The sequence below is a fragment of the Sapajus apella genome, unplaced genomic scaffold (genome assembly GCF_009761245.1).
Source record: "Sapajus apella isolate SASKATOON/1434 unplaced genomic scaffold, GSC_monkey_1.0 scaffold2, whole genome shotgun sequence".
Classification (NCBI taxonomy): Eukaryota; Metazoa; Chordata; class Mammalia; order Primates; family Cebidae; genus Sapajus; species Sapajus apella.
The window spans coordinates 63650029-63675166 of NW_022436942.1; the positions used below are offsets into that span (position 1 = coordinate 63650029).

The 25138-nt window shown below is 41.6% G+C and overlaps 1 long non-coding RNA gene across 1 annotated transcript; it reads right to left on the reverse strand.

Annotated features, from left to right (window-relative positions):
* Positions 1–2083: 2083 nt before the first annotated feature.
* On the reverse strand, positions 2084–24666 carry LOC116566072. The gene is made up of 3 exons (XR_004275718.1): positions 22743–24666; positions 17556–17699; positions 2084–2715 (listed from the first exon to the last, which is right to left on the reverse strand). It is a non-coding gene; the product is annotated as an uncharacterized LOC116566072 (long non-coding RNA).
* Positions 24667–25138: the final 472 nt, after the last annotated feature.

A 25138-nucleotide genomic window follows, 5' to 3' on the forward strand; every position in this document is an offset into this window, starting at 1 on the left:
GCTGTAAATACTAGAAAACTAATCCCAAACAGAATTCCCTGGCTCACATGAGTGGAAAGGCTGTGGGTTCTCATTTTAGGCATATTTTGATTCATTACTCAATAGTCACCCGAGGACCCAATTTTTAAACTGCAATTCCTTAGTCTTGACTCCAATCTCAGGCTTCAAATGGTAGAAAGACACATTTGCCCTATTCCCTACACATCTCAGGCTAGTATCCTAAAGGAAAGCCAGCCAGCCTCTGTCCCTGCATTCCTAGTGGAAGCCTCACTGGGTCTCACTGAAGCTGATTGGGTCTTGTGCCGATCCCTGAACCAATTACTATGATGAGGGAAATAGGAGGTGTTGATTGGCTCAGCTTAGGTCACATTACTCGCTCTTGCCCAGGACATGGCCTCTATTGGATGCATTTCCACCACGGGTTAGAGTAGAGTATCCCCAAGCCTAGTCAGTCAGAAGTTGCTAGAAAAAGAGAGTAGATGTTGAAAGGAAAAAGGCAAATGTTTGCTCTCACATCTCTCTAACACATTTGTCTTGTGGATAATGAATTGAAGTAAAGATTGGTACAACTACCTAGCAAAAGTGATGCATGCTGGGGAATTAATGTCAGTTTTTTGCCAGTGTCTCCTCTCTGGCAATACTTTGGCTATTGCTGCTTTCTCTTTGTTCTTTTGAGATTTTGTCCACGTTTGCAACAATTCCTCAATTGATACTTCTATCTCCAGTTCCAACTTCTCGTCACAGTTTTAGTCCTGTGTCTCCAACTGACTTTTGATCAGTGCAACCTACAGATCAGTGGAGTCCACATCAGAAACCTAGCTCATCATCTGGATCCTTAAATAAGATCCTTATTCCTGAATCCTTCCCTTCTGCTCTTGGGTCCCACGCATCCCATTAGGTACTAAAATGGCCTTGATCCCATGTCCATTTTCATTTTCACTTGATTCCCAGATCATTAAAATGACCTTTTCACTTCCCTTGTGAATTCTGAGGGTCACTAAGGATGGAAATCTGGAATCCCACTGCCTGGGTGTCATACTTTGGTTATAAGTCTTAAAAACTGCATGAATTTGAGTAAATAACATCACCTTCCTAAGCCTCAGCTTCCTCATCTGTAAAATCAGTTTTTCTAAATGTATAATTTCAATTTAAATCACGTGTCCCTTGATAAAGGACCCAACCTTTGGAGCAAGGTGTGGGCAGTCAGGTTTGTATGATCTGCTGGGCTAACTACTCTGTACTGTCTCTCCTATGCCATTTGACTTAGTTTATGATTTACTTCACTTTCTTTTTCCCCCATTCGGCAGCAGATATTTTTGATTTAGAGAGTGTTGGCCAACTCTGTAGAAATGCTACTTTCACACCTGTGGAATATCATGTTGCCTGACATTCATTTCTGTAGCACTTCTAATCCTCTCCGGCTCTGGGATATGTAATTATAAACACCCCTTCTCAGCTCTGGCTGCTGTAGTCCCACTGCTGGATTGCTTGTCTGTTTCCTCCTTACCTTCCAGTGACCCCTTCAGGGGTTGTTACCTGTGAGGTGTATTTCTCAATACGAGGCAAATGTACTAGATGCCATCACAGGCTCATCTACAAGAGCCAAAGGGTGTGTGTTGAGTTACCAGTGGGGCAGGGCTTTACTGTGAGTGGCTTAGCAGCCCCATATGGGGTGATGTAAGGACTCAGAGTGGAGAGACAGGGAACACACCTGGTTGGCCATACTGCATATGTGTCCTGTCCAACATAACAGTCACTAGCCGCAGCTACATGTGGTGATTTAAATAAAAAATAATTAAAATTTTTAGTCCTTAATTGTACTAACCACATTTCAAGCGCCCAGTAGCTACTTGTGGCTCATGGCTTCTGCTTTGGACTGCACAATTCCATCATCCCAGAAAATTCTACTGAATAGCACTATTTTGAAGTGGGGAAACAGGAGCAGGTATGCTGGGCCCTCATCCAAGGCTGCCAGAGAGAAGCAAGGGCTTTGACCCCTCAGCCAATATGATGTGGACGGGGGAAACTGGTTTGGTTTCAGAAGCAGACACTGGACATGGCAGTGCAAAGCATCCAAGGAGTATACAAGTTGAGTGAAGCATCTTTAATGCTATGCAGGGAGGGTGGTCTAATATTTTTGGCAAACTACAATTTTGAGAGATTCATGGCAGATGGGAGCTCCCAGGAGAGAATCCCTGTAGTGAGTTCTTTACATAGTTTATTTCATTCAACCTTAAAGGGAAAGAATATTACTTTGACTTTGTAGATAAGGAAACTGAGCCTCAGAGCAGTGAATCTAACTGTAAGCTTTTCTTAACTGCCCTGTACTGCCTTAATATTGGGGAAGAAGGACTTGGGGGAGCAGCAGGCTGAGTTCTTGGTGGGAAGTTGGCTTGAATCAAGCAGAGTGTCTTGGATTGGGGCTTGGGCCAGCTCTCCAGCTCTCAGAGGACTGAAATGTAAGACAGAGGAGTGGGCTGGGGCAAGGTGGGGATGGGACGGACCTAAATTTGCAGGTGATGCAGATGTCTCAAGGTGCATGCAGATCTTATAGGTGATGCATTCCTCAGATTCAAGAACAGAAATGCAAGTCCAGGGCTGTGCAGCAATGCTTACAAGTGGAACTTGGGGCCACACAGCCCTTCTCTATGTTCCAGTTTTGCCATTTATGACTTTGCACCAGCTGAGGTGACCTTTCTGTTTCAGTTTTCTCATCTGTAAAATGAATATTATAAAATGGCAATTATTATTATCATGATCATTATCTTTATATCATACTAAGAATGATATAAATACCATCCTTATATAAGTAAGCTTTCCATAAAAATGGAATGAAATTGAATCCATTTGTGAGGAATGCAGAATGTAAGCTGAAACAAAGCTCCACCTGGGCAAAAAGAGAGACTTCTTCAGCACATACTAGGGCAACGATAGCAGTAAGTTAATAATTTACCTCAGGCTCACCAAAATCAGTAGTTTAGTTTTGCTGTTGGAAATCCCAGTGACGTGTCCATTTGCTGTAAAAATGGCCATCCCCTACCACCATTTTGTGACCATTGGCCTTACCAATACTACAAATTACCCTAGTGTTTATTAATTAACTGTTAATGAATCTCTTGGCTCAAGCTAGAAATTGCCAAATTATTGTCCTTTGGGTGGGCATAACATATTGTATCTGTACACACAGAATAGTTTAGAACCATTTAGTCTGATTCAGTTAAAAATCAGTTATTTTGAAAGTATTCAGTTTCCAGATATTCAGGCAAAATCTCAAAATAGTTTATCTGTGTAGTCTTAAGAATTGGCACATGAAGGTTCTTCAGGGTTGGCCAGACTCACATTCTGTCTGCTTGATGACACTAGTGGGCCTTTGGCAGAGAGACACTTTTATCCTGTGTGTGTATCTCAAAGTTAAATTCAAGATCAGTGATCTTGTGGTCAAGGTCACTACCACTAACAGCATTGTTAACAAATATTATTGGATGTCTGTTATGGATGCTAATCCTCTTTGCCCGTACCACCTGGCCAACATATAGGCACAATCCTAACCCAGTTCCCAAGCTAAACAAAGACTGCTTTTAGCAAACACATTTCAGAGAGTTTAATTATTAAATCACGCAGACTGATGAACTGTTTAAGCATTTTACTTCTAGGAGGTGAGGTTTCTTGCAATGGGTGCCTCAGTTGAGTTCTACAGCAAGAGAGCTAAGGGGAGCGTATATAAATCTGGTCTTCTGTTGTCTGGGTGTGTGTGTGTGTGTTTGTGTGTGTGTGCACGTGTGCATTAGTGATGGAGAGATACACCTGTCCCAGGACTCAGGTTTGGTGTCTACTTGAGTTGCTGTCACACAGTCCTGTTATCTTGTGTGACTGTGTAGATAAGCTTTCATGAGGAGCCTAGGCATTTTAAAGTCACATTCACTGGTAGAGTGACCCAAAGCAGCAGTGCCCAGTACTGACTTCTGACCCCCTGTCTGAGAACCAGAGTCCTGTCCCGAGTTGGAGTATCAGCTATGGTCTCTGAAGCTCAATGTTCCTTTTTCCTTCTCCCCAGTTTTTCTACCATGAGTTCTAGCCCGTAAGGCAAACATTGGCTTTGGCTTCTTTACAGGGCCTTCTAGTGCTCTCTCTTGTCTGGTTCTACTCTCCTTCCTGGGCACGTGGGATAACTTTGTTTCCCAGCCACTTTTCACTCAGGTGTGCCACTGATGAGTTCTAACCACTGAAATGTGAATGACACCAATGTGTGTCACTCATAGGCCAAAATATTTAAGAGCCAGTATACCATACCATCATCTAAATTCTTTCTCCTCCCTCAACATGTAGTAAGTGCTCAGTAAATGACAACCATTGGGATTATGATTCAGTAGAGAAATGTGAAGACATTCCTTGCTAAAGGGATGGCTTGAGAAAGTATGTGGAAGCAAGAATAGGGTTATTTGTTGCTTATTTGAAGAATGGAAAGAGATCAACTTAAATAGAGCAGAGGAGTGAGCAAAGTAGAAGGGAATGACGTTGAAAGTGTCTAGAACCATGAACCTGGGTTGAATTACCGCCCTTCTTCCATTAGCTGTATGTCCTTGGACAAGTTAGCCTCCCCAAGGATTGGGCTCCTCATCTGTGACATGAGGGGAATATATGATACATATACAGAGTATTCTGAATACTAATGTGGCAAAATTGCTTTATAAGCCAAACAATGTTAAAACAAACTAAACAACACCCCTCCAATTACATTTTAAAACATTGTAGAATGAGTATGAATTTTTCCCTGAATTAGTCCCTTCCTTTCATCCATCCATGCATCCATTCATCCATCCATCCACAATAATTGAATACTCTCTACATATGAAGCACTGCAAGCAATGGTGAGTCACTGAAAGAGAGAGAGAGAGAGAGATTGAGACAACCAGAGTACATGTGTGCTTATGCATGTATTAGGTTGGCCTGTTGGAGTGAACTGTCTGTTTTCCTGGAACTGAGGAGTTTCCTGAGACATGGGACTTGCATGCTAAATCCAGGAAAGTCCTAGGCAAATTGAGATAAAATGGTTGTGTGTGTGTGTGTGTGTGTGTGTGTGTGTAGTGATATTTGAGAAATTTTGGCAGTAAGATATAGGATGATTTTGCAACAGTGAGAGACTAAAGAAAGTTCATTAGGAGAATATTTCAGTAGCTTAGGTATGAGATAATGAAGCCTACACGGGGAGACTGGGAGAGGTAGCACTGGAGAAGAGGTTGACAGCCATCAGTGCTGTTTTAAAGCAAAATCCAACAGGATCTCCAAATGGATCAGAAGCATCCCAGACCATTGCTTATGTCTGCGTATTGCATTGAAGTGAACCATTTGTTAGCCATCGAAAGGTGTTAAAGTGATACATGGTTTCAAAAGTTTCTAAAGGTATGATAAGTAATTTAAAGACAAAGCTCCAGTTTCCTCTCTCCTTCAAAGTTTTTGGGAAAGAAGATGGGTTAGAGATGGGAGGGGTTGGAGAGGAGGGTAGAGCCCCGGAGGAATGACTAGCACGCTGTCTTCTTCTGCCAATCCCAGTTGCCCTGCTCCCTGCCTGGAGCAACAGGACACAGAGCCCTTGCCAGGATACTGCTCGGTTCTCACTAATGGTAGCAGAGAGGTGGAGACAGGCAGGCCACGTATCCTGTCCCTGCTCTCTCCTTTACGCCACAAAGCCTGGCTATTCCAGGCTGTATCTGAGCATCAGACTTCTGTCAGGATTGAGGATAGCTAACAGGGAGGGACTTTGTGCTATTCTTAATAATATTCCCACCCTAGGAAAAAGCTCCCAGGGAGTTAAAACTCTTCATGTGCTGTTGGGCTCCATGGGAATCCCCATTTCCTAACACCAACCCTTTGTCCCAGGTTAAGGCCTCTCTGAGTACATTCTTCTTCTGTTGTGTTCTCTGTGTCCAACTTTCAGAAAATTTCTGCTCACAGGAGCAGTTAGGGCCATTCCCTAAGGCTGTGTTATTGAGAGCAATTTCCCGGGAGAGTTGCTGTACTGGTAAGTTTACAGTTGCCCTCAGGCATTGTGTTTTTAGCACAGTCTGTGGAAGAGTGGGGTGTGGTAGGGCTGGCTCAGTCTTGATACTCTAAGCCCCATGGTGAAGTCCATGGTGGTCCTCGGCACCCACATGAGGTATTGTTGGAGGTCCCCACACCAGCGTGAGTTGTAGCTTGGACTCTTTCACTCTTCTGATTTTCCAGCTAGTAATTGTTGGAACCCCCCCACCTCAAACACCACATACACACCCAACACACACACACACACACACACACACACACACACACACCCCCTTCCCAAGGACCAATGCAAATTCTCAATTATAGTATAGTCAAATCTCAAATGGTAGCAAAGCATCTTTCTCATGATGAAGCTTCTGCCCATTTTCCTTGATTGGCTTTCAAATCATATGCTTTCAAACCATAATCAGGAAAAGATAAGGCTTCATGCGTGATCTACAAGACTGTGTCTGGTGATCTTCAAATTATGCCCCCATCTGCCAGGTGCAATGGCTCATGCCTGTAATCCCAGCACTTTGGGAAGCCAAGGCGGGGGTGAATCACTTGAGGTCAGGAGTTTGAGACCAGCCTGGCCAACATGGTGAAACTCAGTCTCTACTAAAAATACAAAAATTAACTGGGCATGGTAGCTCACACTTGTAATCCCAGCTACTTGGGAGGGTGAGGCAAGAGAATCTCTTGAACCCGAGAGGTGGATGTTGCAGTGAGCCGAGATCATGCCACTGCATTCCAGCCTGGGTAACAGAGCAAGACTCTGTCTCAAAAAAGAGAAACAAAAATTGTTCCCCCTCTAGCCCACTGGAAATAAAAAATACATGCTATCTCAATCTTCACAAAGACCTAGGGGAAGACTTGGAATTACCATTAACAAGAGCCCAGTTATATTCTTAGGGGCCATTTTCTTCCCCTCTTTCTGGAAAAGGAAGCTGGTTAGGTTCATTTCTCCAGCTACATAACTGGATCCATTCACTTTTATCATCTTAATGCATATCTGATTGCAAAGAATCACAGTACTAGTCTTATTAGACACTTAGGTGTTTAGGATCATGTTAATCATTCTTAACCTGACATAATTCCCCTAAGCTTATTAAAATAGTTACTTATGTGGCTTTAGGTTTACCAACACAATAGTTCATCTAAGTTTCAAACAACAAGAAAGACAATTCTGATGTTCAGAGAAATGGACCCTTGATGTCTCTCAGCTAGTAACTGGAAGTAATTGATCAAACATTTTTACAACTCTCCTAAGGAGCATTCTCTGTTTAAACCCAGAGCAAAGAACTCCCTATTCTCCTTGGAGCAAATAACACTTACTTTACAAACAAGATTAGAGACGATTTAAAAATGGGAAAATGGTTGTGTTGGAATTTGTTTTTTATTTTCTGCTCCATGAGACACTCCCTCTTCCCCTGCACTATTCAGATTGGAAGTCAGAAAGGGAGGTCAGCTGGCTGATCTGTGAGTTATTGAAGTTTTGGCTTACAAAGGAAATCTGATCTCTGTCTAAGTGGCACTAATGTGTGGGCTGAGAGCTGCTACTGTAAATTCAGCAAGGGATTCATTAATGCCGTGAGCCTCCTGGAGCGCTGTAGATGGGTGACCTCTGAAATAAAAGCATAATCAGGAAAAGATAAGGCTTCATGCATGATCTGCAAGACTGTTTCTGGTGATCTTCAAGATATCTTAAGTCAGGAGTACTTAGGGCCAGAAAGTCAGGAATGGGGGTGGAGATGGGGGGAAGACCACCCAAAGCTTCAATGATATCACACAATTGATTCTTGGCTTTTAAAATGTCTTTGGAAAATCTCTCTCTTTTTTTCTCTCTCTCACACTGTTTTCTTCGCTTGGAAAAACAGGCTGCTGTTTTTGAAATTATGATGATGCAGTCAACAAAGCTTGTAAATTGCTTATGGGAAGACATAGCTGGAAAATACCAGGTAGAATATTACAAGGAGACCCAGTTATTGGGGTGTCAGGCAGCTTGGTAAGATTCTAACTTTGACATGGGTGATGGGGTTGGGGATATAGAAGGACAATGGGGCTGCCAGAGTAGCCTTCTTGGAGTTTCCTCTCATGATATCAAAGCTACTCTGAGCATAGGACACACTTTTTATTGAAAATTGACTTTGTGAGTTTGAATTTCAAGTCAACTAAGTCATGCACCCCTTAACAAAGGAGACACATCCTGAGAAATGTGTGGTTAGGTGATTTGATTTGTTGTGCAAACATAATAGAGTGCATTTACATGAACATAGGTGGTATAGTCTAGCCTATTACACACCTAGGCTATATGATAAGGCCTATTGCTCCTAGGCTGCAAATCTGTACAGCATGTCACTGTACTGAACACCATAGGCAACTGCAACACAGTAGTATTTGTGTATGTGAACATAGAAAAGGTAAAGTAAAAATACAGTATAAAAGATAAAAATGATACACCTGTTTAGGGCCCTCACCATGGATAGAGCTTGCAGGACTGGAGGTTGCTCTGGGTGAGTCAATGAGTGAGTGGTGAGTAAATGTGAAGGTCTAGGACATTACTGTATACTACTGTAGACTTTATAAATACTGTACACAGGCTATACACTAAATTTTTATAAAAATATTTTATTTCTTCAATAATAAATTAATCATAGCTTATTGTAGCTTTTAAATTTATAAACATTTAAATTTTTAAAAGCTTTTTGACTCATAATAACACAGCTTAAAATGCAAAAACATTGTACAGCTGCCCAAGGCTATTTTCTTTATATCCTTATTCAATAAACTTTTTAATATTTCTAATTGTTTTAACTTTTAAAACTTTTAAAATTAAAAACTAAGACATAGGTACACACATTGGACCAGGCCTGCACAGGGTCAGAATCATCAAGACATCACTAAGCAATAGACACTTTTCAGTCCCCTTATAATCTTGTGAGACCACTGTAGTATTTGTGGTCCGTTGTTGACTGAAACAGTGTTATGTGTTGCGTTGTGAGAGTGGGTTTGTTATTGTCTTATTCCTTTTTCTGCTGCAATAACAAAATACCCAGACTGGGTAATTTATAAAGAAAGGAGATTTATTTGGCTTATCATTCTGGAGCTTGGGAAGTCCAAGATTGAGGGGTTGCGTCTTGTGAGGACCTTCTTGCTGCATCCAAACATGGTGGAAGACATTACATGGCAAGAAAACAAGTGTGTGTGAAAGACAAATGGGGGCCAAACTTCATCCTTTTACCAGGTACCCACTCCCTTGCGAACTAACCCACTTTCCTGATAACTGCATTAATTTATTTGAGAGCTACTCACTTCTTAAAGGTCCCACCTCTCAATTCTATTATAATGGAAATTAAATTTCAACATGGGTTTTGAAGGGGACATTCAATCCATGGCATTTCCACTCCTGACCCCCCAAAATCATACCCTTCTCACATACAAAATACATGCATTTTTATCCCAAAGTTCCCAAAAGTCTTAACTCATTTCAGCAATGACTTTAAAAGTTCAGAGTCTAGAGTCTCATCTAAATCAGATATAGGTAAGACTCAAGACCTGATTCATTCTGAGTCAAGTTTTCTCCATTTATGAGCCTGTGAACTAAATACATGTTGTCTACTTTCAAAATACAATGGTGGGACAGGCATAGGAAAGACTCCCATTCCGTTCCAAAATGGAGAAATAGGCAAGAAAAGGGGTAACTGAACCCAAGTAAGTCCAAAACCTAACAGAAAACAACTTTTTCCCTGGAGAATGTTGGGTAATAATACCCTTTGACTTTGTATTCCATATCCTGGGCACACTGGGGTGGGGGTTTAGCCCGCAAGGCCTCAGGCAGCCCTGCCCCCATCGCTCTGCTAGGCTCAGCTCATGTTTGAGCCCTCTTTGATTGGGGTCTTGTGCCTGCAGCTTTCCTAGGCAAGCATTGCATGCTGGTAGTGCTACAGATCTGGGGTCTCTGAGATGATTTTGCTCCCATGGCTCCATTGGGCATTGCCTTAGTGAGGACTCTCTGTGGTTACTTTGACAACATATTTTTGCTTGGCATTGCTCTGGTAGGAGCTCTCTGCAGTAGCTGTGCCCTGAGTGACAAGCCTCTCCTAGTCCCTCAGCCTGTTTACAAAATCATTTGAGATTTAGATGGAGGCCACCGTGGCTTTGTAGCTCATCCACTCTGCACACCTACAGAATTAGCACCATAAGGATGCCACCAGGATTTAATCCTTGAGCCTTCTAGGGCTGTGGCATGAGACATACTAAGGCCCACTTGAACCATGGCTGGGGTGGCTGGCTGAGGTGTCTGAGGGATGCCAAGGGAATGTGGGGAGCAGAGTTTCGAGGCAGCCCTGGATAGTGAGCCCATGGTGGATGCCCTGGGCTTGTCCCCTGAAACCATTCTTTCTTCTTAGAGCTTTGCCTATGATGGGAGGTACAGCCTCAAAGATGTTTGAAATGTCTTTGGGGTCTTTCTTCCACTGTCTTGATGAATAGTACCTGGCTCCTTTCTAGCCATTTTAATCTCTTGAGCAAACAGTCTCTTGGCCACACCCTTATTTTTTTTCCCTGACATACTGTTTTACACTTTACATGGCCAGGCTTTGAGTCTTCTGAATCTTTTTGTTCTGCCTCTATTTTAATTGTAAAGTTCATCTTTAAGTTATTTCCTTCCTCTTACATCTCACTGCATGTGGTTAAAAGTAGCCACGCGGCAGCCTGGCAGCCTGAATGCTTTGCTGCATAGATGTATCTTCCACTAGATATCTAGCTGATCTCTCTTAAGTTCTGCATTTTGTAAAGACCTAGGACATGGACACAATTTCGCCAAGTTATTTGGAACTGCATGGCAAAGATGGCCTTTACTTTAGTTTCCAATACGTTGTTCCTCGGTTCTGTCTGATACCTCATCAGAATGGCCTTTACCATTTGTATTTCTACCCACAGCTTGGTCATGACCACTTAAGTAATCTCTAAGACATTCCAGGTTTTCTTTTTTGTTGCTATTTTTATGTCCTTCTGAACCCTCACCGAAACTGCCCTTAGCACTTCATTCGTGGCAATCTAGGCTCTTTCTAGCCTGCTCCTCCAAATTCTCTCAGCTTCTACCCATTACCCAGCTCCAAAGCTACTTCTACATTTTCAGGTATTTGTTATAGTAACAGCTTCACTTCTCTGTACCAATTTTCTGTCCTAATTCATTTTCTCTTGCTATAACAGAATACCTAAGACTAGGTAGTTTATAAAGAAGAGAGATTTATTGCTTACAGTTCTGGAGGGTGGGAAGTGTAAGGTTGAGGGACTCACATCTGGCAAGGGTGGTCATGCTGCATCATCCCATGGTAGAAGGCAGAAGGGCAAGAAAGCATGAGAGAGAGGAGAGAGAGAGGGAAAGAGAGAGAGTCACACAGAGAGAGAAAAAACAAGAGGACTGAACTCACTTTTATAACTGCTTTGGCTTTAATGTTCATTCCAAAACTCATGTTGAAATTTATTGCCATTGTCACAATATTCAGAGATGGGAACTTTAAGAGTGATTAGGTCATAAGGACCTAATCAATGGAGTGAATAAAGCTTGCGGTGGTTGGGACTTTGATCTCTTTCATTGAGCTCTCAGATTCTGAGTTTATAATTTTGTTTTCTAGGTTTAAGAAACTCTTCTTAGGTGCCCAAATTGTAAAAAAAATTTGTGTAGTTGCTGGAAGCCTTTTTGTACTAGCACTGCTGTTTGCCTCTCTGTTCTTGTCATATTTGTTGTCTATCAGGGAGAGAAAATCCATGGGGAAGTGGACAAGCAAAGACACTGAAATAAGCCCTTTCCTCAAGCAGGGCATGAGGACTGAGAAGTTCAGTTAAAAAAGGAGCACTTTGAACTTCCAATGGTCCTCATTTCTTAATGCTGATTAAAAAGCATCTGAAATATTCAGATTCCAAAGTCTTTTTTCTAAGATATTACTTGGCCAAAGCAAAATTTTAAATAAGCTTAAAACAGTTTCTCTCTTTAGATCCTCCTGAATGGCAATTTTAACCTAATAATAGCCTTTATGCTACTGCTCTTCCCAAATCCTATGCTCCTCCATTCCTTCTGCCCCATTTATCTCTCTGATTTGCTCTTCCTCCCTCTAGACTCTCCTGCATCACCTTAAGCTCTATGGCCACTTAGAGTTAAATTTCCCCCAGAACAGACAAAATCCTTTTCTGTTGATTTCAAGCTCTGGTCTCAGTCTTAGCTGAGAGCCGTGGTCAAAAGACTTTTCAAAGCCTGGACAGGAGTGGGAGAAATTTGCAGAGGAACTTAAACTTATCTTATGAATGTATAATGCAGGACTTACTAATCTTATCAATAAGTTCATGTGCTAGTGGTAATCTCACATGCTAAAGACTGGGTAGAAAGAACAGGGTTGGAAGCTCTCAGGAATGATTTAAATGACCCTGGGTTTTACAGAAATTCAGAGGGCTTTAGAAAAGCTGTAAATGTTGGTTAAGGAGTCTTTAGGAGTCTAACCCAAAGTCTTGTCTACGTAGGTAGATTAGATTCTAATCCAGTCGGAAGCAAGGAAAGGATGAGTTCTTTGGAGACATCAGAGATAGGGTCTTTACACCTTTAAACACCATTTAGAAGAAGATCTTGAAGCAAATGCAGCCCTGATTCTCCTTTAAGTTTTTTACCAATAAATATTGCCAAGCCAGAAGTTGGGTATTTAACACAAAAGAATATACCAGAATGGGAAACTCCCAATTCTTTGCTGAGTGCTTTGAAAAGAGCTTAGGACAAAACCAAAGTGGAAATCTGAATAAATTTATGGCCTTACAAATAAAACATCTAGATGCTCCCACACTAGTCATTCAATTCCAAAGGAGGGAGTCTCTTAATAAAGATAGTGGTAGATATTTAAAAAAATACATTACTAAAAGAATTGCCCTGTATTGACTAAAAAAAAACAGAGAAAATATAGTCTTCCTTTGGTATCTATGAGGAATTGGTTTCAGGATACAAAAATTTGCAGATGCTCAAGTACTCAATATAAAATGATATAGTAATTGCATATAACCCACACGTAACTTCCCATATACTTTAAATAATCTCTAGATTACTAATAATACCTGCAATAGTCCACATTCACACTACTATAGATTCTTTGAGACTCGGTAATTTGTAAAGGAAAGGGGTTTTATTGATTCACAGTTCCACATGGCTGGAGAGGCCTCAGGAAACTTACAATCATGGCAGAAGGCAAAGGGGACGCAAGAACCTTCTTCACTAGGTGGCAGGAGAGAGAAGAAAGCCAGCAAAGGAGGAAGTGTCAACACTTGTAAAGTCACCAGATCTTACTCACTATCATGAGAACAGCATGGGGGAACCGCCATTGTGATCCAATCACCTCCCACTAGATCCCTCCCTTGACCCATGGGAATTACAATTTGAGATGAGATTTGGGTGGGGACAAAAGGCCAAAACATATTATTTCACCCTGGCCCCTCCCAAACTCGTATTTCTCACATTTCAAAACAGTCATGTCTTCCGAACAGTCCTCCAAAGTCTTAACTCATTCCAGGATTAACCCAGAAGTTCAAATCCAAAGTATCATCTGAGACAAGGCAAGTCCCTTCCACCCATGAACCTATGAAATCAAAATCCAGTTAGTTACTCCTTAGACACAATGGTGTTACAGGCATTGGATAAATGTTCCCATTCCAAATGGGAGAAATTGGCCAAAAGAAAGGGGCTATAGGTTCCATGTAAGCCTGAGAGCCAACAGAGCCGTGATTAACTCTTAAAGTTCCAAATAATCTTTTTTGACTCCATGCCCCACATCCAGGGCATGCAGATAAAAGGGGGGGCTTTCATGGCCTTGGTTAGCTCATTCATGGGCTGGTGTTGACTGACTGCATCTTTTCCAGGTGCATAGTGCAAGCTGTTGGTGGATCTATCATTCTGAGTTCTGGAGGATGGTGGCCCTCTTCTCACAGCTCCACTAGGCAGTGAAGACTCTGTGTGGGGGCTCTAATCCCACATTTCCCTTGTGTCTTGCCCTAGCAGAGGTTCTCCATGAGGGCTCTAGCCCTGCAGTAGACTTCTGCCTGGACAGCCAGGATTTCCATATAGCCTCTGAAATTTAGGCAGAGGTTCCCAAACCTCAATTCTTTTTTTTTCTTTTTTAACTCTAGAAAATCAAACAATACAGAGGAGATATTCTGGTGTCTCTTCCTCTTCTTTTTTGTATATTTTATTTTGCTTAAAGTTACCAGATACATGTGCAGAACGTGCAGGTTTGTTACATAGGTACACATGTGCCATGGTGGTTTGCTGTCCTATCAACCCATCATCTAGGTTTTAAGCCCCACGTACATTAGTATTTGTCCTAATGCTCTCCCTCCTCTTTCCCCTTACCACCTGGCAATTCTGACAGTTCTGGTGTCTAATGTTCCCTTCTCTGTGTATGCTCTCATTGTTCAGCTCCCACTTATGAGTAAGAACATGCAGTGTCCAAACCTCAATTCTTGACTTCTGTATACCCACAGGCCCAACACCGCATGAAAGCTGCCAACGCTTTGGGCTTGCACCTTCTGACGCAATGGCCTGAGCTGTTTATAGCTATGGCTGGAGTAGAAGTGGCTGGGATGCAGGGTGCCATGTCCTAAGACTGCACAGAGCAGCAAGGACCCTGGGTCCAGCCCACAAAACCACTTTCCTCTCTTAGGCCTCCAGGCCTGTGATGAGAGGGACTGCCATGAAGATTCCTGACATGTCCTGGAGACAATTTCTCCATTTTTTTGGTGATCAACAGTTGGTTCCTCATTACTTATGCAAATTTCTGCAGCTGGCCTGAATTTTTCCCTAGAAAATGAGTTTTTCTTTTCTACCTCATGGTCAGACTGCAAATTTTCCAAACTTTTATGCTCTGCTTTTTGTTGAATGCTTTGCCACTTAGAAATTTCTTCTACCAGATACCCTGAATCATCTATCTCAAGTTCAAAGTTCCACAGATCTCTAGGGCAGAGGCAAAATGCCACCAGTCTCTTTGCTAAAGCATAGCAAAAGTGACCTTTACTCCAGTTCCCAGTAAGTTCTTCATCTCTATCTGAGGCCACCTCAGCCTGGATTTCATTGTCCATCTCACTATCAACATTTTGTTGAAAACCATTCAACAAGTCTCTAGGAAGTTCCAAACTTTCCCACATCTTCCTGTCTTTTCTGAGCCCTCTAAACTGTTCCAACCTCTGCCCTATCCCAGTTCCAAAGTTGCTTCTGCCTTTTCAAGTATCTTTATAGCAGTACCTCACTCCTGATACCAATTTACTTTATCAGTTCATTTTCACACTGCTATAAAGAGCTTTCCTGAGACTGGGTAAAGGAAAGAGGTTTAATTAACTCACAGTTCCACATGGCTGGAGAGGCCTCAGGAAACTTAACAATCATGGCAGAAGGCAAAGGAGAAGCAAGCACCTTCTTCACAAAGTGGCAGGAGAGAGAACAAAGCCGGTGAAAGAGAACTGTCAACACTTTAAAACCATCAGCTCTCACGAGAACAGCATGGGGGAAACTGCCACCATGATCCAGTCATGTCCTCCTAGGTGCCTCTCTTTACATGTGGGGATTACAATTCAAGATGAGATTTGGGGACACAGAGTCAAACATATCATTACCCAAGGCAATGTAAATTCTATATGAATATCTGTTAAACTGTATTGTTTAGAGCATAATGAAGAGAAAAAGAGACTATATGTTCAGTACAGATGTAAATTTTTTGAAGAATATTTTCAATTTGAGGTTGGTTAAATCCATAGACATAAAGCCCATGAATGTGGAGGGCTGACTGTATGTAAAAAATGCAGTGATTAATCAATGAATTGCTCAGAGGGAACTTTAAAGATTAAAGGAGCCCTTCTAATTGATTTATTTGAAATAAGTGCTTCTATCAATTGAATAATTTTTAAAATTCCCAGAAATTAAAGAAATTCAATAATACTTTTACTATGTTAAGGACGATAGTCTTATAGAAACTTAAATGGTCTAAGGGTCTAAATTTACATACTTTCAGTGAAATTTTACAAATGAGACTACTTATTTTTGGCTTAATGAAAAAGTTATATTTTCTCTGATTTATCAGGTAAAGTATCATAAAAGCTTATGATTTTATTCTAATTGGGTATGTTTTTACACTTATACAGGTTAACTGATCAAATAAACTAGCCTTACTTCTATTTAATGCTTATGGTTATGAAAAATATACATTTGTGTTTATTCTGAAAGTTTTACATCAACAGTAATTATGTTTTATAGTCTATTAGACCATTAATTTCCAAGATATTTAGAACTATTAAATTTAGTTAATGAATGGATATTCATTAGATGACTATATAATTTCTGAGTAAGACAGCATATTGAAACATTAATTATGAAGCATAATTTAAAGTTTATATACTTTTGCTTCTTATTTTTCTATGCTATTATTGTGCCTGTTAATGAATGTAATCATTTTTGCCAGTTTTCTCTGGGAAATAGAAATTACTTTGGTTAAAAGTTATAATTGAATATACCTGAATGAGACTCTAATAGAATAGTCTTGGCAGAGGGGTACATGTTTTTATGCAAGGTAATAAGATACGTTTTTGTTAAGAGAAAAAGATTGTAAAAGAAGAATGTTATATGTAAAAGATGTGTAAATGCATCTGAAAAGCTACAAAGTGTGTTAGAATCTTAGCAAAGTTTGTACAATTTTGATGTCCTTGTTTCCTTTCCTTTACTGCTTATTGCGTTTACCTGTAATATAAAGGCTTTTTATTTATTTATTGTCTCATTGACTTGTCCTCTAGGAAAAGGAGACCTGTAGATCTTCAGTTCAAGGGAATTCTGGATTTTTAATTTTTGCCCTTTCCTTAGGCCTCTTTATTCATGCTTATAAGAGGTCTGAAAAGTTGGAGGAATCCTACCTGCTATGGTTAAGAGAACAGCAATCAATTTAGGCAATGCCATGAAAGCCACTGCAGGGTACCAGAATTGCCACCCCAAAATATGGCACTTTGGCACAATAACTATTTTGAGCTGAAGGAAACTGAGAAATAGCAGGCACAGGAAGAATTCTCTGCTCTCCTCTTTTTTGCTTGAAAGCAAGACATATTTCCCTTTGTAAAACTGACATAAATTTCTATTTGTAAAGGTATTCCCTTCCCCTGTATTAGGAAGACAAAGAAGACTCTCTTCATAACAAACCTTACTAAACAACCCTTATTTACCATGCATGTTCTAGTCACCTTCCCATAATTTACTGCCCCTAGGAGCCCAAACCCCCACTTTCCTTTGTCTTGTCTCTCACACAGGATTTATTTCCTTGTCTCTCACACAGAATTTATTGTCCATTGTTAAAGCGGTATATAAGCCCCCAGGGCTAACTGCTTCTTTGGGGTCTTCACTTCTTTTCTAAGAATGCCTGTCTACATAAAAATTAAAATATTAATGTATTAACATCAAATACAATTTGTATGCCTTTTCCCTCATTTAATCTTTTGTCAGATTAATTCACAAGTCCCACTCACAGTACCTGAGAGTAGAGAAACAGTTTTGTTTTTTTTTCTCCTCTGAGCCAGGGAACTCCTCATCCAAGAGGATGATGAAATTGGACAAGCGGTGGTTCAGGACAGAGCTGCTTTAGACATCATATTGGACTCTGGAGGAAGAACATGTGCTGTTTTAGGAGAAGAATGTTATATGTAAATCCCTGCAGACCTCTCTTAGATTTTTAATATTAATGAAAAGATCTGGGGAAGTAAACAAATAAATCAGAAAATTAGGTCATTTTGTTAATGACTCCATGTCTGGTTCTATGAGCTCTTCAGATTAGGGGATGGAATCTGTTCTTTTAGTGTAACCTGGATGCCCTTGGCTCCTGACTGAGAAGCGAGGAACAAACTGACCATAATTCTGGTTTAATATTTGTCTGTGTCACAGGGTTCACATGTGCTATCTCTGGAGTCATAAATGCTGTTGCTCGGTGGCTGTCCCATCAAATGTTCTAGCAAAAGGAAGGCAGAAAGAACTGGAAAATCCAACCCTTGTAGAGGTTGAAATGACCACATTCAGAAACTTAGATGCAATAATGGAATCTTGATATGCAATTATGACACCTCTAACAGTGGTAAATATATGAATTGATTACATCTGTAGAAATCAATGGTTTATCCTTCAACTGAGTCTGAAGAATGACCTCAGGAGGGGCTGAGAACAGAAATCTCCTAACCTCATATTCAGGCTGGGTGCCGAGAACCAAACACACCTTACTCTGCATTATCATGACTTTGTGCTATTCTTCTGTCTTCATTAGAGGTGGCTACCCAGGCAGATGTTCATTATTGAAACTTCCTGAAGATTCTTCACGTCTCTTGCTTTCAAATTGTCACCTTGCTGTTTCTGCCAATTCTGAACTGTTGTACCATGAACCTTACCCAATCCTAATCAAATCTCTGCTTTGAAAGCCCACCTTAAAAAAACCTTTGATGCTTAAATTCTAACTTTTTCTTCCTACAAGACATGGCCACAGCTTTGCTAGGTGGTATGGTTAGAGTAGGTAATTAGGCAATGGTGAGCAGGGCAGGAGAGCCCCATGAACTCCCAGCCCAAGAATGTCAGGTGACCATCAGATGATGGTTAGGTGGTTGTTAAACTGTCTCTAAAATAGTAATTGGTCCCAGCCAGCACCAGGGAAAGGCAGTCTCCCAATAGATAGAAAACACCTGAAGCTGGTGATCCGCAGCTTCCCGATAAAATCTCAGGACCTGGGTGAGTGGGTTCAAGCATGCGCATGAAAAGGCAAAATGGTGGCGTTTAACTGGTAAATGACCTTCTTCTAGGAACGCTTGACTGGTAAGGGAAGAACGCTGCATATGAGCATGTGCACAACTAAAGTAAACACGCTGAGCATGTGGCGCCCCCAAGTGCTGGCGGGCCCATACGCATGCAGAATGCCAATGTATATAAAACTCCTATTAAAGGTTAAACTGCAGACTTGAATTTCTCAAGTCGTGCCCTTGGGCCTCTCTCTTACAAGTGTACTTTACTTTCTTTCATTCCTGCTCTAAAACTTGCCTCAGTCTCTCACTCTGCCTCATGCCCTCTCCTTTGCCTTATGTCAAATTCTTTCTTCTGAGGAGGCAAGAGTTGAGGTTGTTGCAGGCCCGTATGGATTCGCTGCTCCCAACAGGGCTTTCCTTTACTGCAGTAAGCAATGAACTCAGCTTTGTCTTATCAAGAGGTTGTGTCTGTGATATTAGTGGAGCCAGCCTTTGACAGATGTTACAATTGGTTTAAAGGAGAAGTCAAACCACAGAGACTTTTATAGATCAGAAATAATCAAATAAATTTGCAAGTGACCGCAAAACCAGCTTTATTGTCAGGGGTAGGGGGGCGGGGAGGAGACAGGTTCTTGCTCTAACAGACAGGATTTATTTGCATGTCTATAGACAAAATTACTGTATATAAGTACTGTGATTACTACAATACTTAGATAAATGACTGCAACTTAATTAGGCAGTAATAAAGTTACAGAGCTCCCATGGAATCAGAATCAGATGACCTGGAAGGGTATACCCTAGACAATGCCTAGTTTTCCATTGAAGCATATATTTTTCCCAAACTAGGTGCTTGGTGTGCTGTTCTAGGGCATTTCCCAGACATTATTCTGTTTAATCTTTACCACACCCTGCAAGATGAATATTACAATTTCTTTTTTTCAAAATGAGGAAACTGAGGCTCAGTGAATTTTTCAAAAACCACAAAAATGCTCTAACATGTGTAATATATTTGGGTTAATGCAAACATATGGAGAAGAAAAAACTGAAAATCTTTGAATGGCAAGGAGAGAAAAGGATTACTGGTGTTGGAAACAGGAAATGGGTTTATAACATCGGGAAAAGTCCACACCGAGACAATGGATTACTCAGCAAGGCTAGTTTACTTCCTGCAGGAGGGGTACAACTCGCTGGCAGTCTTGCCACGAGAGCACACCTGAACAAGGGAGACAGGGACTTTTATAACTTTCATAACCTGACACAATTGCCCTACTGCTGTGTCCAGTTTCCATTGGCTGGAACGGGACCTCACATTCTATGCTTGATCAGATTGGCTAAAAACTTGGAAATTTTCTAAAGAAGTAAAGGCAGAGGAGAACAAAGGAAAACAGGAAGTAACTTGAGGAATGCTTAGAGAAGTGATAACATTTCCAAATAAGGAAGGAGAATAAGCTTTGTCCTAAGACTTGCCTGGGCTTGTCCAGGCATGTCAGGGCAAATATCTAGATTAAAGTGTAAGAACTAAGAACACAGGATGCACTTCTTTATTATGGCTAACAGCTACTTTATTAGCAAAAGCTTTAAAATGAATTAACCTTTGAAGAAACCATTATTTATTCATAATGAACTAAGAGGAAAGCTTTGAACAGGAACCTTTTATATATTCTCATTTCCTACACTGGGTATCAGATGGCTGGTTGCTATCCTGTACTTTAATTTGGATTCTTTAAGTTCATAGTAGGCTGTACCTTTCCCTGTCTTTGAGCTATTTAATAACTCTGTAAATGAAAAAAGAACCACAGTAATGTAAATGATTCTCATCCACAGTCAATGCAAATGGATATTTGGTGGCGAAAAGTAGTCCTGCATCTACTAACAAACGCATTTCCTCATTGCTGGACATTTCTGATTGCCTATGTCTGTGTCTGCTCTTTGAATTCTCCTTTGAACCAGTTTATCACCTTAGAGTTTCCTTATTAATTGGTGAATAAAATAAAACCTTTGATATGTGTTCATTTTCTATTTGTATGACAGTCATGATTTTTACTTTTTGGGAAAATGTCTTTTAAAAAACAGTCAGAAATGAGCTTAGCTCTGGGGCCACTTAATGTTCTAGGCCATAGGGAAGGTTAGCAGCTAATCTAAGGCTCTCCCTGCTCTGAAATTATTAGATTTTGTAACCACATACCTGACATTCTTAGAGTTGCATGTTAAGCCATCTATTGTTTTCTTTCCAGAGCTATCTGATAGCACAGGCTGTCTGTGAAACACAGTCTGAGCAATTAGGCCTAGCTAACGTCTTCCTGACTGAAATGCCAATACAAATATCTGACAGAAGCAAGTGATTGAAAATAAATAGGGGCTATTTAATGGAAACTAATTTGGTATTACAATGGAAATAGGTGACTTAATGCATTCTAATTCCAGTTAAATGTGACTAATTCCAGTTAGTGTTTGAATTTCAGATACAGTTAACTTTAACCACTTGAGTCCTTGGAAGTTTCACAGATGCCTCTATAGTTATACTGTAGAGATGTCTAGATCGTCACATGTTCCCGTTGGGGCCATTGTGACCTTGTAACTCCTGCTTCACCGTCCTGAGACCTACATCATTAATCACTCATAGAGTGTATTAAAGTTGAAATTCTTAGGTTAAAAGCATCAAAAAATTCGGATGTTTTCAGAAAATAGAGTATTAGTCAGAGTCTTCTTTGCTGCAAGTAATGGCAAAGTCAAACTAATTTAAGTAAAAAAAGACTTTGTTGGGTCACATGGCAACTGTCCAGGGGCTAGGTGAGTTCAGGTCTAACTAGATCCAGGGACTCCAAACATGTCATCAAGACCCGATATTTCTTCTTCACTGTGTTCTCCTTCCTTTGGATTGACTTCATTGCTGATGGCCCTCTTCTGCTGATGGCCTTAGGTTATTCCTGGCTGGCAGGGTGGCTTCCCCAAGACCAATGGGAGAGTCTGGTTCTTACCAACTCTTTCTGGTTTTTCAAACAAAAGACTCAGGATTGGCTCCAGTTGGACTGATTGCCATGACTTGGCATACGTGCCCATCTCAGAACCAATTGCTATGTCTGGGAGGATGTGATGTTCTGATTGGCTAGGTTTGGGTCATATGTCCAGGAATATAGCTCATGGTTGAACACCTACCTCTGTATTCTACCCAAAGTATAAAGAATGAGAATGGAGGAGGGGAGACTACCCAGAGGAAAATCCAGGGAACTTCACTATGGGAAGCCCAAAACACCGTGTAAACCAAAAATCAAATTCTAAGACCACCCCAGCCATCTAAATGGACCCCTCCTCTTGGCCAAGGGCATTCCAGAGTTGACCTGAAAATTTGGTTCAGGCCATGATGGAAGAGGAGTCAGACATGCCTCATTATACCCCTCCAGCATGACGTGAACACGGACCTTAAGTCTGATAAGAGACATTTACAATCTATTCTCTCTGAAGCCTGCTACCTAGAGGCTTTATCTGCATGATAAAACCTTGGTCTCCACAGCCAAGCAGAAAAAATTTAAATCTACTTCTGACCTGGAAGCCCCCACCTGTGGAGTTGTCCTGCCCTTCTAGATCAAACTGATGTAAACCTTACGTGTATTGATTGATGAATACATATTATGTCTTCCTAAAAATGTATAAAAGCAAGCTGTGCCCCAGCCACCTTGGGCACGTGTTCTCAGGACCTCTGGAGGCTGTGTCACGGACTCGTCCTTAACCTTGGCAAAGTAGACTTTCTAAATTGATTGAACTTGTCTCAGATACTTTTTGGTTCATACTGCATAGGAATTGTAGTATCAATTCACTGAAGCCCTCAGGTTAAAACTTGCCAAATGGCCATACTTCTTGAGGGATCTCTCTAGGGGACAACTGTGTTGTTAATTGGTATTAAAAAAAAACCCCATCCATTTATTTGATCGATTAGCACTTACTGAGAAGTTCCTATGAGACTGATCCTAAACTTTAAGTTAGGGATGCAGAAGTAAAAACTATATCACTGCTGTTAGGCGTCTGTAATAGTCCAGGGAGCTCCCTGGTTAAGGCAATGTTAGTTTTTAGTTGCCAAGCCACAGTGACATGAGTTGGACAGTCCGACTTCCAGTGAGGTCCCTGCACAGACGGGGCAGGGCTTAGGAGGAATCCCAGGCTGTGGGCGTTCCTTGGCCCAGTGGCCAGGTTTTTGACCCTTGAAGCAAGATCTGGGAGAGGCGACTGGATGCTGCAGTCTGGGCGCTTTGAAGTCTTTGTGAGCTGGTGGTATGACTGGGGTTTGTCTTACGGCAGAGGGAAGCATCTATAGTTCTGAGATGCGCTGCCACTGAGCAGCTTCTTCCCTATTGTTGAACACTTGAAGATGAGGTGGATTAATTCCTGCTGTGAGGTTTGAGGACCAGATTCTAATTTCTGTAGTTGTTTAATGTCAGGGGTTGATTGGGTGATAAACAGTCTTCAGAGATGAGAGTAGAAGTAAGGATGACATTAAGTCACTCCAGGTGAGATTGTAGGACTGGGTTAAATATCAGAACTCTTGTATATATTTAGCAGGATCTAATGAGAAGGAGCCTAACCACTGGCCAGATAAAGAGAAAGGAACGTACACCCTAACTGTGCCTTCGGCTCCAGCCACCTCTCGAAGGGGGACTTGTTGGGCGGGATGGAGGAGTTAGTCGCAGGGTATGAGGTGGGAGGAGACAGGAGGGGCATAAGGAGATGGGTTGTGGGCAGAGGAAGAGGAGGGAAGCTCTGGGGGGCGGTGTTTAGGGCCTGGATTAGGGCCTGGTTTGCACGGGTGGGGAGGAGAAAGGTCAGAAGGGTTGATGGACAAGGAGGATTCTGGGTTGCTGGCAGAGGCAGGAGGGGCAGACGGAAGGGAGAGAAGGAAAATTTGGGACAGGTGGTATTGACAGCAGAGATTAGGGAGGGATTGGAGTGTAAAAAAAATGCCTGGACATCAGGCATCTTAGACCATTTGCCCATTCATTGACAAAAATTGTTTAGGTCTCGCAGAATAGAAAAATTGAAAGTGCCGTTTTCTAGCCATTGAAACCATTGTGTAACTTGTATTGAGGCCAGGCCGTGTTACAGGAAAAAAAATGAGACGTTTAGGTTTCAGATGCGGTGACAGTTGAAAAGGTTTTAGGTTTTTTAGGATGCGGGCTAGAGGCAAAGACTGAGGAATAGAGGGTGAATATTGCCCCTGGAGAAGGAGGTAAATTTTAAGGAGAGGAGTAGAGACCAAGAGAAGGAGCAAACAGCTACCAGAGTTTTCAGCAGGCGTCCCTGACTGAGTCCTGGGCTGTAACGTGGGTGAGTGATCAAGGCAGGCATCCCCACGATTGACCAGACACCAAGGGAAGACTGTCTTCCCGAGGCTGTGACCAATGTTGAAGTTTTTGAGAGGGAGAGACTTGTCTCCTCTGTCTCTACACAGATAAAGAGTATCTCCTTTGTCTGTACTAGAAGGAGAAGAATTTAAAGGAAAAGAGAGAGAAAGAGGGAGAGAGTTGTCTTCTTTTCTCTAAAGGAAGAGAGAGAGAAAGAGGGAGAGACTTGTCTCCTTTTCTCTAAAGGAAAAGGGAGAGAGGGAGAGAGAGACTTCTTACCCGATATGAAGATGGCAGAGCTATTTGGCATGCTAAACGTGAGCTGCTGGTCAGGTCTGATGTGTTGAGGTCTTAGGTGGGTCTCTTCCCACAGGGGAAGCGGGGACAGGGGGTGAGTCTGCCCAAAGGAGTACCCCTGTCCCAGGTTTTGGCACCAAATATTAAAATATGCGCTGAATGAACACACTCCCCAAACAGGCTTTGTGTGAGCAACGTGGCTGTTTATTCACCTGGGTGTGGGCGGGCTGAGTCCAAAAAGAGAGTCAGTGGAGGGCAGGGGTATAGGAGTTGGTTTTATAGTTTTGAGGTAGGCAGTGGAAAGTTACAGAAGTTAACAGTTTAAGGCAGTTTTAGCAAGCTGGGACGGGGTCGTAGGGTCTGGAGTCACAAGGTTGGCCAAGGTCGGTTACAAAGTCCAATTGCCTTCCCTCATTTGAGGTGGAAATAAGGAACAACAGAAAAATGTCTCAAAGTTAATTACGTGCCACAGGGGTTGATAATTTCTTCTCCTTTTGTGGTTTTCCAGTTACTTCGGACTTTCTAATTCTGGGAGGACATCCGGAGATGTACATGCGGGTCACGGGGGTCGCCATGGCTTGACTTAGGATATGACATATAGTGCAGACAGTTCAAAGAACCTTGCATTAGGGATAGCATAATATTATTGCCATTTTTATCAGGGTCCCTGGTCATTGTACAACCAAGTGAGAGTAGATTTTAGTGGA